At 46.0% G+C, this 9,309-nt stretch overlaps 1 pseudogene; it reads left to right on the forward strand.

Annotated features, from left to right (window-relative positions):
- The first annotated feature begins 928 nt into the window (after nucleotides 1-928).
- LOC141416927 (NADH dehydrogenase [ubiquinone] 1 alpha subcomplex subunit 3 pseudogene) lies at nucleotides 929-1,295 on the forward strand (annotated as a pseudogene).
- The last annotated feature ends 8,014 nt before the right edge of the window (nucleotides 1,296-9,309 follow it).

A 9,309-nucleotide genomic window follows, 5' to 3' on the forward strand; every position in this document is an offset into this window, starting at 1 on the left:
AGACAGATACTACAGGAGTCTTGGCATCCAGCCTCCAAGATGGCCCCCAATGGCACCCACTCTCCACTTCCCACACCATGGATCCCCTCCTACTACAAGTAAGGATAGCTTGTTTGTACCTATCCTTATTTGTAGTGGGAGGGGTGCTATAGAAGTGACAATGTGACAAACTTTCAGGGCCAGGTCATAAAAGATATGTGGCCCCTACCTTGCTCTCTCTTCACTCTGTGGGGAGACAGCTGCCATGTCTCAAGGATGCACAAGCAGTCCTGTGGCAAGGTCCATGGGGCAGAAATTCAGGCTTCCTGCCGACAGTGAGCACCAACTTATCAGCCAAGTGATTTGGCCACCTTGGAAGCAAAGCAGTCAAGCCTTCAGGGGACTGCAGCCCATCTCTGTTTTGAGAGACCTTGAGTCATAACTACCCAGCCAAGGCCTGAATCAGAAACTGAAGCAGAGTTAATAAGTGTGTGCTGTGCTGTCAAGAGAAGCAGACCTGGTCATATGCCAAGACAGATTTTATTCAAACTACTGCAGCAGGGGAGAGAGACTTCAGAAGGAACAGCACTCCACACCCAGCTGAGCAGAGGGTCCATGTTTTAAAGAGGAGAAAGGGGCTAGGCACTGATGGCTCATGCCTGTAAATCCTAGCTAATTGGGAGGCAGAGATCAGGAAGATCATGGTTCAAAGCCAGCCTGGGCAAATAGTTGGAGAGACCCTATCTCAAAAATACCCAACACAAAACCAGGGCTGGTGAAGTGGCTCAAGGGGTAGAGCGCCTGCCTAGCAAGTGTGAGGCCCTGAGTTCAAACCCCAGTACCTAAAAAAAAAAAAGTAGGAGAATGGAGGACAGGAGTGCAAATAGAGTCAGAGGAATGGAAAATAAAAAAAACAGGTACACTCACCACTGCCAATGCCAAGATCAAGATGGCTGCCTTCCTCAAGGATGCCTTGGCCAAGGAGCCGGGACTGGTCGTGTCCTTTGCTATCGGGGCATTGCTTTAATTTTTGCCTGTACTCAGCCCCTACACGAAGTACTCTGTCATGATGAACAAAGCCGTAACCTGCACCTACCCAGTGCCCCTCCAAGGTGATGGGAACATGCCTGGCATACCCAGCCATCCTCAGGACCCCCAGGGCCCCCACTTGGAGTGGATGAAGAAACCGTGAGCACTTCGACTGACAGAAAGGAGGTCCCCCTCCTCTGTGGCCCCCCAATAACAATGTGAAAACCAAAAAAAAAAAAAAATTAAATTAAAAAAACAGTGGCATTGTTTCTTGAGAGCTGCTGGGCAAGGTCAGAGTAAATCTCAAACAGTAAATTCTTCTGTTACCTGGAGCTTCCTCAGGCCACACTGAGGGACACAGCCTCAGTGTGAGGGGTGAATGAAATTATTTTGTGGATTTCAGAAGCCTAACCAAGAAGAGGATTCAGAGGCACGTGCCTAAAATCTGGTCAAGGAGAGTCTGTCAATGGTGCTAAGCCTCTAAGTTTGGGGTAGTTTGTTTTACAGCAATAGGTAACTAACCAGACATGCTAACAATGGTAACCCAGATCCCCAGAGTCCATGTCTTACTATGAGGTCCCCTGCAGATGACAAACCCGGAGTAGACAGCTATTGGAAGGCCACCAAACATCCATGTTATAAGAACTGACAGGGCTTCAGCTGGCACATGGGAAGTGTGACATGTGACAGTTGGAGACCCTCACATGTTCATATCCTACTTCCCACAGTCACTTATTGCTCAGCACACAAGCCATGGCAGGCTCCCTCAACACCAGAAATCCTGCCCCAACAAAAGCCTTGCAACTAGGTGTGGTTTCCTATGGATGAAAGCAGCAACCCCTAAATGTCAGATCAAAGCCATTCATACAACCACCTTGCTGAGCACTTCCCATGTGTCAGCAGGCACTGTGGCCCCCCAGAAATGACCTGCACAGGCTGGGGGTGGAGCTCAGTGGTAAAGTGCTTGCTTAATATGTGCAAGGCCCTGGATTTGATCCCCAGTACCACCAAAAAAGGAAAAGAAAAAGCCTGATCCCTCCAGGAGCAGGGATCCCTGGGAAAGCCACTCATTTTGATGAAGGTTTAGTGTAGGCACTGGAATCTATGGAAAGTAGCAGTTTTGAAACGATTTGTCCTAGTTGAGCTAAAAGCCCTTAGGAGAACACTCATAACCAGAAACTAATTGGAGCTATTGAGTGAAGCAGAGGTTAGCAGCACCACAGTGACATCGGGGCAAGCGTTCAGCAGTGAGGTGTTCACAGCATCACCACCCTTGGACTACACCTTCTTGGTTTTGTTTTTGGTTTTGTTGCTTTGTTTTTGGAGGTATGGGATTTGAATTCAGGGCCTCATATTTGCTAGGCAGGCACTCTACCACTTGAGTGATCCATTCTGCCAGTCCTGTTTTTTGTGTTGGGTATTTTCAATATAGGGTTTCACTAACTATTTGCCCTGGCTGGCTTTGAACTGCTATTCTTTTGATTTTGGCCTGTAGCTAGGATTACATGCGTGAGCCACAGGCACCCAGCTGGGCTTCACCTTCTTGAGATGTTGCAGACAGGTGTGTGCCTGCTCTTCAAGACCTACTGAATAAGGATCACAGTCCACACCAGGGGCTGGCCTTGGTTCTCAAATCTAATTCCAAGCTTTTCTATGGACACTCCCTCCTGCAACCTCTTAGAATTGTATAAACCTCCTTCAACATCCCTGGTCCCTAGGGAGACCATGGTGGTTACCAGGTGGCTAGAGAAAGAACAGCCTTCCACAGAGCTCAGCACAGCACACTTTCTCTTAGAAGAGCCAAGTAAGGAAGCTGTGAAAATAGAGGGTGAACCCAGTACTGAGGCAGGTGGATCTTGAGTCCTACCTTATCTCAAAAAGGAAGGGAGGAAGGGAGGGAGGGAGGGAGAAAGAGGGAAGGAGGGAATGTGGGTGCAAAGCCTTAGCAGGCTACTTCTAACTCCAATTTCCCTGCACCTTTATTTTAGGTACAAATTATCCACGTGGCAATTTTCTCACAGGCCATGGATAATATGCCAGAAGTAGGAGAGTTAAACTTCAAAGACAAAAGATTTAATTAATTTTTTAAGACCTCCAAATGAGCTCTTAAAATTGAAATGACTCAAAAATACATTTAAATCAAAGTTAGATTTTAAAAGTAATTGAATTCTAGAAGGTAACTCCTCTATTACAGGCTCATGGTTTGGAGTTGAGTGCAGCCTCACCCTCAAAACTTATAAATTTGTCAATTAGTCTTTGTGTTACTTTCTAAAAAATAGAAATGTTGCTTGACTGTAAAAAAAAGTACACACTAACACCTACTATGAGCATGCAAAATTGATTCATTACCATTTCTTGGGTACAATGTGGTGCTACTGCATAGAGTTGTGAAGATTAAAAACACACCTGGCGTATAACAAATACCCATGACATTAGCAACAATCATGATAAGGTAAACTAAAGGCAGCCGGGAGTGGTGGCTCACTCCTGTAATCCCAGCTACTGCAGAGGCAGAGATCAGGAGGATCACAGTTCAAGGCTAGCCCAGGCAAATAGTTTGTGAGATCCTATCTCAAAAAAACCTATCACAAAACAGGACTGGTGGGGTGACTCAAGTGGTAGAGTGTCTGCCTAGCAAGTGTGAGGCCCTGAGTTCAAACCTCAGTGCCAAACCAAAAAAAAAAAAAAAAAAAAAGATAATTAAGGCGCATCTCCTTAATCCCACAGTTCTCGGAGGAGGAAAGTGTCTTGAGAGCATCTTAGGTGTCCAAAAGGTCAAAACGAACTTCACACAAATACTAGGATGTTATTTACCTTTTTGATTTTTTATTTTCTAACAAGCATATAGCAAATCCTTCCAAGCTGCGTGGCTTGTGACGTGGGTTAACAGAAGAATCCACTGTCTAGTAACGATCCAGACGCTAAGCAGACATAAGATCTTTGACAAAGGCGCCAAAAGCACACTGGGGAGTCTTAACAATGAGCGAGTGGGAAAATCGGTGCTTACGTGCAGAAGAACAGAAGTACAGAAATAGCCACTCAAAATGAACTAAGGACTTAACTACAGGACATGAAACTACAAAACTACTAGAAGAAAATGGGAAATACTTCACACTCTGGAAGCAAAAGCAGAGACATCCAATCGAAGAGCTTCTGCCGGGCAAAGGAAACAGTGACGAGTGAAGGATGCCCACGGATTGGAGGAAACATTTCCTGCTACACATCCAAAAGGGGCTGAGGTCCAGAATGTATGAGGAACTCAAGCAACACAACAAGAAAAAAGAAGAACCCAACTTAAAACACGGGCGATGGCCCCAACAGCATTTCTCAAAAGAAGACATGCAGATGGCCAACGAATATATGAAAAATGTTCAACGTCACAATCACTGGGGAGATGCAAGTCAAAACCACAGAGAGATGTCATCTCACCCCGGTCACAATGATGATCATCAAAAAGAAGGCTGGGCCCAGTACTCAGGAGGCTGAAGCGGAAGTACAGTTAGGCCAAGGAGTTCAAGACCAGCCTGGGTAACATAGTGAAACCCTAATTTAAAAAACAAAACAAACAAACTAAAGATGACAAGTGGAGCCTTTGCACACTGCTGGTGGGAGTGTAAATCCAAGCAGCCATTAAGGAAAACACTATGAAGATTTCCCCAAAAAATTAAAAATAGAACTACTACATGATCCAACAACCCCACCACTGGCTATCCATCCAGAGGAAATGACATCGGGGCATTAAAGAGACACCTGCACTCCCGTGCTCACTACCACACTGTTCACAATAGCCAGGAAAGAGAAACAGCCGAAGTGTCCATCACTGATGAATGGGTGAGGACATGTGGTATATCTACACAGTAGACTACTACACAGCCATAAAAAGAAGGCATCCTATCATTTGCAACAGTAGGCATGGCACTAGATACTACGCTAAGGGAAGTAAGTCACACACAGAAGGATCTCATGATCTCACTCATGTGGAATCTAGAAAAATCTGTCTTACAGAAGTTGAGAGTAGAATGGTGGCTACCAGCCTCTGGCTGGGACAGTAGTGGGGAGCGAGAGGTAGGAAAAGGTCAGTCATTGGGTTCTAATTTAAGTTAGGTGAGAGCAGGAAGTTGTGGTGGGACTATACAGCAGGGTGACTAGAAATAACGATGATGTGCTGTATATTTCGAAAAGCTGGGAGAAAGGATTTCAGCGTTTTCATCACAAGGGCATTATAAAGGTTTGAGGAAACAGCTATGCTTAACCTAACTTAAACATTACAGTGTGCACATGTGTGGAAACACTGCGTGTTACTCCACTAATCGGTACAATTTTTATATATTGAAAAATAAATTTAATTTTTTAAAAAGACATGTACAATTATAACATGCTTGCCCAGGATCTAGCAGCATAAAAGAAAGATGAAAAAAAATGAAAACAATGTCATTCATCCCACTAAAATTTTTTCCTTCTGGGAAGCGGTTTTTTTCATGAAAACAATTATAACATACAAGGGGTTTATTGTTCATTCTAAACTAATTCATAAATAAGGATCAAGGTTTTTCTGGTTTTGTCTGTAATGTCATAAACTTTGATAGATATAACTCGGATTAACAAAGATCATGAAAGCCCTGATTAGTTTTCTTTTTGGGTTTTGGCGGTCCTGGGGTTTGCACTCAGGGCCTTGTACTTGCTAGGCAGGTGCTCTACCACTTGAACCATGCCCCAGCCCTGAGGTCCTTAATGATTTTGAAGAATAAAAGGGGGTCCGGAGGCCAAATAGTTTGAGACCTGCTGTTTTAATGCAGGGTGTCCGCCATCTCTCCCACAGTCAGTCGACTCCCACGCTCACTCGTGCCTCCGGGTTGGAGCCCTGCGCCGCGTCCGCGGCCCCATCACTCATCACTGCCCCCGGGATGACTTCGGCGTCCCCCCTGTGCCAGATCCACGCTTCCCACGAGGGAAGTCAGGTTGCCCTCGTGGAGCTCATGGGAGGGAAATCAGACAACAGCAAAGCTAAATTAGTAAAATGGTGGCCCAATGTAATAAGTGCCAGAAAAGAAAGAATCATGAAGGGCTGGAGGTATGGTTCAAGGGGGAGAGTGCTTGACTAGCAAGCTCTAGGCCCTGAGTTCAAATCCCAGCATTGCGGAAGGAAGAAAGGGTGGATCACCGGCTCAGACTAGAATGAAAGGGGACCTCACTGGGGAGAGTGTGACGGACAGGCTCTGGGAGGAGCCGCCTGTGCGGTTCACCTAACGCAGAGCCTCTGGCCGAGGGAGCAGCCTGGGCAAGGGCAGGTGGGAGAGGGCTGACAGGGAGGCTGGGACTAAATAGGGGCAGAGTGCACGGTGCCCCAAGGCGTCTTGCAGGCTCGCCCCCAGTTTCAGCAGCGAACCCTTACACCGGTGCATGTCACACTGACTTCCTGTTCCTAGAATGAAGAGCAAGATGCTTGATGTTGTCTTCACGACCTGCAGCTCCAACTCCTCCCAGCCACGTCTGTTTCCTAGTACTTTTCAGTTGTGACTTGTTCCCACGATCTACCCCCCCACCACAGGGCCACTACACATGCTCTTCCCTGTACCTTGAAATTCCCGCAGTCCTCTCCCCAAGTTGCCTAATTAGAGGGGTTACCTGACCCTCAGACACGGCCAGGTGCTTCAACACCTGCACAGCACTTAACACAGAATGCTTTGTACTTTGTAACACACTGTTGCTGTTCTTTGTAGCATGTGCCCTGTAACACAGCACTAAACATACCTTGTAATTACAGATTTGTATAATCCTACAATTAGTGAGATTCCTCCACTAACCCACAAGCTTCTGGAGGGCAGGTCCTATGTCTGTTTTGCTGACTGTCATGTACCCCACCCTAAGCTGGTGGTTGCTACGCAGCTATGCTGAGTACATATTTCACTGAATGAGTGAATGAATGAGTGAGTAAAAGCCTTATTGAGCCATCTTTAGAGAAATGTTTACAATAAATTCATCACTCTCCCCCCTTTATTTTGATGGTATTCAGGTTTGAACTCAGGGCCCATGCTTTCTAGACAGGCATCCCACCACTTGAGCCACTCTTCAAGTCCTTTTTTGTGTTGGATATTTTTGAGATAGGAGCCATGAACTATTTGCCTGGGCTGGCTTCAAACCATGATCTTCCTGATCTCCACCTCCTGAATAGGTAGGAAATCCATCCCTTGAAAGCATTTTATCAATTGGATTGAATGTCCCACCAAAACAAGGACAATGTATTCATCTTTGTATCAACAGAGTCTAATACTGGGTCTGCTATTTAATATGTGCTCAATCAATATTTATCAAATGAATCAGTCACTATTAAATTCTTACACAATGTCTAATGGCAATACAAAGAAATTGAAGCTGTCTCCGCAGTTCTCAAGCAGATTATAATATGAATCAGGAGAAAGGCCACGGATAAGAAGGCTACTGATAATGTAAATGAAAATAAAGTAGGGTCAAGTTCAAGACTGGATAGTTCAAGTCCATTAGGAGGGGAATTGAGGGAGATAGATAGGGTGGAGCTTCCACAAAGGGAGAACTTCCTACGAGGTAGGCAGCCCTGGACAGGTGGCTGCAGAAGGCAACAGGGAGGTGCAAGGTTTACAGAGCCTCATGCACTTACTTGAGGAGAGTCCACCTGGCAAAGACCTGCTCGGTGACAATGCGAGGGGTGGCATGGCCATGAAGAAGTGGTGAGCACAGTGGCACCTGCCCATGTGCCCCCAAGGGCCACCGCAAGCTGTTGTGATGCCAGTTCTCAGGGCCCACCAGCCAATCCTGGTTTGTGAGACCAGGGTTGGACCCAGCATCCCACACCATGTGCCAGCATCCTAGGTGCTTCTGAAGCACTCTGTGGGAGACACCCACAGTCAGAGGTGTGATGCCCAAGGCTGGATGAGTGAACTACCCAGGGACTTCACCTCCAGAGTCTCCTCCACAAAACACCAATCCCTTTGGGTCCCCAGAACAGTCTGCCATCTCACCAACAGCACAGAAGCAGGCAGCAGCTGACATATGATCCAAAGTCCACACCCTCAGCTAAATATTTCTGTTCTTTGTGTTTATCTAGGAATGTCCTTCTCATGTTATAAATGTATAATCTCTAGATTCCTTGAGTTGGGATCTGACCTCTACGTCTACATAGTGAGTCATACAGTTGTCTACATGGACCTGGGTCAGCCAGGCCATCCATGAGAAAAGCTAGAATCCTTCATGCACCAGCCACTGCTGGGAACAGTGACCATTACTGTACAGATCACCATTCTGTCTCACTGCCCCACTCCCACATCTATCTCCAGTGTCCTACTGTGACCTCTACTCCTATTTCTTGCCCCCAATTAACAACATGACTCTTGGTACCCCAACTTCCCAAGTGTCCTCTGGACACATAGCTGCTTCCCAGGCAGGCTGACGTACCCAGTAAGTGCAGCTCCAAAGTCATCAGGACACCAGAAGTCATAGGCAAAGGTGATTGTAAGAGAGAGACCTGGGGTGCTGAGGGAATGGGGCTAGCAGGGCAAGGAGCCCACAGGAAATGGGGTGATGTTGCACACCTCCCCACAAAAATGTGTATTCCACTCCAAGTCATGTCTAGTGCAGCCACATGTTCATTTGGTTTCACGGGTTTAGAGTTGTGACTCAGTGTACCTGGCTGTGAATCCCACCTCCACCACTGGTGAGCTATGTAACCTTGACCAAATTCCATAACCTCCACTCCTTTCCAGGTCCTCACTCAAAAGGTGACGTGCTCCTCACAGGGTATACTTTCTCTGTTTCAGTTTCTCAACTGTAAAATGGGAACAACCACAGAACCTTACTAATTGAGCTGTTGCTAAGATTAAATGAGTTAATTAAAGTAAGCTTAAGACATTACAATAGGTGCCAGTGGCTCACACCTGTAATCCTAGCTACTCAGGAGGCAGAGACCTGGAGGATCAAGGTTCGAAGCCAGCCCAGGAAAATAGCTCAAAATCTTGAAAAAAAAATCCTTCACAAAAAAGGGCTGGTGGAGTGCCTCAAGGGTGTAGGCCTTGAGTTCAAGCCTTAGTACCACAAAAAAAAAACAAAAAACCTTCTCATAACCACAAACAAATATGTAAATACGTGTTGTTCCTGCCCCGGATTCTACCTAAAATTACAGTCTCCTTTTGCTCACCAGTTCTCCACTTATTATCTTCAACTCAGATAAAACTCTTCTCACATATGTTTTAAATTTCTTCCACTTTTTGAGTATGGATAGAAAATAAGGCAAAATAGCAACAGAAAGGAAGCCTTCCAAAATTCCTAGGG

Source organism: Castor canadensis, chromosome 2 (genome assembly GCF_047511655.1).
Source record: "Castor canadensis chromosome 2, mCasCan1.hap1v2, whole genome shotgun sequence".
Lineage (NCBI taxonomy): Eukaryota > Metazoa > Chordata > Mammalia > Rodentia > Castoridae > Castor > Castor canadensis.